Here is a 4,940-nt window from a genome sequence, read left to right as displayed (position 1 = left end):
ATTTCAGAGTGCCTGGCCTTAAGCTGTATTCCTTCTGTTTTGAACTGGTAGTATCTCTATTTGCATATGACACCATGAATTTCTTTGATTTATTATTTTAGTCAAGGAATAAGAAAAACATTCAAAGCCTACTGTAGGTTCTGACAAAGAAAATTACTGGTTTCTTACATCTGAAAAGCCAAGTACCCATAGTCTGGCTGGTTCAGATTTGGCTGACTCCAAAGGTGTTAGACTGCTCCTTATTCATGCTTCATTTGAGATTCCAACCATTTAAAGAATGTTATCCTACTGGTATATACAATCCCTTTATTTTATTGCACATACTTTGCTATTTAATGCCACCCAGAGTTTTCAAGGTGGCTTAGATTAAGTAAAAGGGCAGCGTCAACTGTTAACATCTACAACTTAAACCAGACCTGATACCGTAAAGAGAAAAACATAAATCACAAGATGCGTGTGAGGCAACAGTGGAATTTGCTCTTGCATGGTAAGACAAGTCCTGCAGGCTGATAGAGCTGGGTTTTGGTCGGACTCCTTGCAATACCTTGAGCAGCAATCGGCCTTCTGGTACTGCTGCACTGAGAAAGGTGGTGGATGGTGGTGCCCAGACCCAAACCCAGTGATGGACAGCAGGAAGGGAGGGATGATACCCTGCGACAGAAGATCTAATGGGGCAGAGGCACAGCCTTGGGAGTAAGTTACCCCTAAACCTGAGGCAGTGCAGGAAGGGGAGCTGTGAATGACATCGGTGACAGAGACTTGCAGGGTCAAAGCTAAAAATGGCCTGTTTTTTATTTGTAGCTTTACTGCTGGTGCCTCAAACAGAGGTTTTGCATGGCTTAAGGCAGTGCTGAATGCAGGAGAGGGTGAGGACATGAATTAAGTCTCTTCTCCATCTGAGTCAATGTTYTCTGCCTGTCATCTGCTTCATATACAACATGTTTCAGTACAAAGAACCCAGCTAGAGTTCTTGTTCCACAAGGAAGAGAGCTAAGCTTTTCACCACCTAATCAATATTTATTGAGGAGTTGCCAATGTCTCCTGAGCAGAGTTACGATCTTTCAGCCCTAAATCGTGCCATTAGTGATCTTAAACTTGCTTTGGACAAGTGTCCTCCCTCCTGACAAGCGACATTTCAAACAGGAATATAAGCGTTTRGGACAAGGACAGTGTGTGCTACAAAGCACATTCTTGGTGTTCTGCAGATAATAATCTCTGAATAATTTGTGATGATAATTTTTGGGGATTTCATAATGCCTCAATACATATGCCAGATTCCTGGATTTTGTCCAAGAGGGTGTTATAAACATCTGTAACATTGCCATCYACTGTAACTAACTACTGTCTTGCRTGCAGATTAGTTTGTGCATTTGTATTGCGCACAGACATATACAAAGTTTAGATTTCTCTTGAAAACACTTTGTGTTTTGGTAACTAACTAAATGAATAAACATATAATCTTTCAAGAACTGGCAGAACAGCATCAAGTTCTCATTACCCTCTTTGTTTCTCTCCACCCTTTGGCTCTCACCATAATTGAACACAACTGCTCTGGCCACTCAGCTCAGCATATGCAAGATGAAGTTATACATCTTCCAGACGTGGCACCCAGTTGCCAGYACTTTTCTTACCCTTTGGTTTGCTTTGGGCCTCTGCTCTGGCCTCAGAGCYGTCTACCTGTCTCCAACTCTGCTGCTGATGCTCTTTGATGGTGCATAGAACTGGATTCCTGTTGCTTTCTGTCATACAATGGAAAAGGAAAAAATGGGGAATGCTCTGACAGACAATTACATGGARGTAACAGTAAGCTCATTTGATTTACAAACATATCCAGAGCAATCTAGTTATTTCAGAGCTCATGTCCAGCTTTTTTCTGTGGCAGAGAAGCAAGCAGAGGAGCACTCTCGACGATCATGCCATGGGACAGAGTACCTGCATATTTCTGTAACAGCAGCAGTTGATTTTCTGTTTTATTTTAGGTAGAATGGTATTGCCAGGAAATTGTTATTGTTAACATTTGCATAGRGCAGGTTAGCTCTTTTAAGTGGCTTCATGCCATTAAGTGGGAATGTAACCACAATATAGCAGTTTGTGCACAGAGAGGAAAAATAACGCTTCARACCCCTGGCACCAGTTCCACATTGGAGCTAAATTACTATAGCAGATTGAAATGACGAGACTCACATTTTTAAATGAGCATGTAAACAAGTCATGTGCCCASACTGGCATGGGACAGGAATCCTGATTTGCACAAATGCCTTGAGATCTGTGCACATACACAAAAGCAATTAGAAAATAATCAGGCAAAGAACACATAGTGTAAGACTGAATATATGAGTTTAATATTCTTATGCCAGCAGTGTGTGAGAAGACTTAAGCAGATTTTCAGTATCTAGTGCTTTCTGTAATAAGTGGTACCAGGACAGCTCACCACAAATGCCCAAAGAAATCAGTTATGACATGTATTTATAGAGTACGCCTAGTCTGGAATATTTATACATAAATACAATTTAGAGTAGAAACCTCTTAATAGACATTTTTAGCTTTGTAGATTCAATGCRAGAGACCAGACAGGCTGCACTCATTGGACAGGTCCTTTCCTGTCTCAGCAGGTGCAACATGGGATGTCATTTTGTCCTGGGCTGCAGAACAGCAATTAATTAATGGAAACATTCCTTGTTTTCTCTGTTTCAGGTGATGTACCCGGTAGGGTTGTTTTATGAAAAGCTCTTTAGGGTTTGTTTGGTGTGGACAGCCCCATTGTGCTCTCCCACATGCTCAGTGAGAGAAGTGSAGCAGCCCCAGGGAGGCAGAGAGCAGCCAGGCTTTGTCAGGCTGTGCCCAGCTGAGGAATGGTGACCTGCTACAAACTGTGAAGGTTTCTTCTTGACTAGCAGCTTCAGGCTTTGCAAAATTATTCTATTTTGTCAGCCATGARTAAAACACCTGTTGGAGGTCTGGCTGTGCTGGAGCCCTGGGTGTGTGGTGGGGCACARTGGTGGCTGAGGCTGGATGCCAAAGGAGCTGAGCCTGGCACTGTGACTTGCCACCACAGCCAGGCTCAGCTGCAGTGGGTGTAGCAGTCATTTGGGCTGCAAGGGGACTGGCTCTAATACTAATTAATGTCTTAGAAGAAGTTTCAGAACTGTACTGTCTTATTTCCAGTTGGTTTCATAGAACTGTCTTATGTATCTGAAACTTTGACARCTGGCCAAGTTGAAAGCTCACTTTAAGGTGAAATTCATGTATTTCTCAATGTAAAGATTGTGTTTTAATAGTACACTAACATCAGGGTCTCTGATATCATTATGCTTTATTGTTATAGTACCTAACTTTCAAATATGATGACATTGTGAAGTAATTGTTTGTGTGATTTAGTAGAAAACTATGAATAAAGGATGGGAGCTCCATCAATCTGTATCTAAGCACAGATGAAGTGACCCTGATCCAAAGSCCTTTCAGTTGAGCAAATTCAAGAGTTATACTCAGCTGCTTAAACCCACCTTATGTCTCCTTTATGCTTTTTCTTTTTTTCCTCTTTTGGGTAAAGCTGCACAGAAAGTTTTTGCTTTGATTAAGTGTACATGCATATTTTCACTTCCCAGTTGCTGCCAGTGTTACAATGCACCTAATAATATTTTGTTAAGATTAGTTTTTGTTAAAAAAAATTTTAAAATCCTCTTTCCTGCCCCTGACCCAAACCCTGTAAAATGTCATGGGGTGGCTTTTCCACTAACATCTTGAATTTGTAATTCTGCAGTGTTGTCTCTGAGCCATTAATGAAACCCATATTGCAGGGCTGACCTTGAAGAAATGGAGGAAGGAAAAAAGCATCTGTATTTGCTATCCTGTGGCTCTGTGTTTTTCATTATGTTCTCTCTTATTTTTGTTTTGGGGTWTGTTTTCTGGAGCAAACAACCTCCCTGGGAGTGGCCTGCTGCAGAGACCAGGTTGAATGCCTGTTGCTGGCTCTCCAAGGGTGCCAGATGTGGCACTGCAACCTGTTAAGCAAAGCACCAATGTGCTCCTAAAGGAGGAGCAGCKTTTTCTGTGGGTGAAAGTTCTGGCACAAGTATTTGACTGAATGACTGTGAGTACTGTTACTGAAAAACCAACCCAACCAGCAAGATACTGCCAGAGTTAGCCAAATGATTCCAGCACTTCACATAGCTGATGACCAGGACAGGTTTATTCCCTCTCAAAATGACACATTGCAATAATATTAGCTAACTGTCTGTAGCCCGGCTGGAGCGTCTCCTTCCAGACACATAATTGGTACTGTCACCTCTCACGCTGTATGGTATGCAAAGCTGATGCCTATGAATTTTGCCCATATGTTTTTTAAGTGGACATWGTYMRSMWTKMAWKSYKRACWAATAGTGATGGCTCAATTAATAGTGGACTAAAAAAAGTGCAGAATTAAAGCATGTTAGAGTGCATGCATTAGCAAGATGGTTTTTCAACAAGCTGTCAGACAGCATATGTAAGAAAAGTAAAGCTACTCTGGTGGAGAAAAAGAGGTTCTACTCAGATAACTAAAGTACAACCCATCTTTGATCAGGTTTGCAAAACTGGATTCACTTTGCTTTTTCCAAACTTCATGCAATCTGTGTCTGTCTATAGACATTGTGGGGGAGCAGAGGATTGAAGCTCATGAGATGAAAGGGTCCCAGAGAAAGGTTTAATCCCATTCAGCTCTCTATAGTATGCTAACAAATCTTCCCCCTAATGAAAGACTACAAAACTGAAATAAATTTATTAGACCCTGGCTATATTTTTAAAGGATCAAAATAATATAGGCACATCTCTGCTTGGTTTTTGGCTCTCTAAAAACTAATTTCTCCCAAACTATATCTGCACATTGTTAATGCAAAATGTTTTACTTCACATTAAAGTAAGAGTGTTTATTTATGCAGCTTCATTTCCAATAAAAGCTATGC

This window comes from Malurus melanocephalus, unplaced genomic scaffold (genome assembly GCF_030028575.1).
Source record: "Malurus melanocephalus ecotype Western Australia unplaced genomic scaffold, MMel_1.1 scaffold_218, whole genome shotgun sequence".
Lineage (NCBI taxonomy): Eukaryota > Metazoa > Chordata > Aves > Passeriformes > Maluridae > Malurus > Malurus melanocephalus.
The sequence above is the reverse complement of the archived record's forward strand: the minus strand, read 5'-3'. Positions refer to the sequence as shown.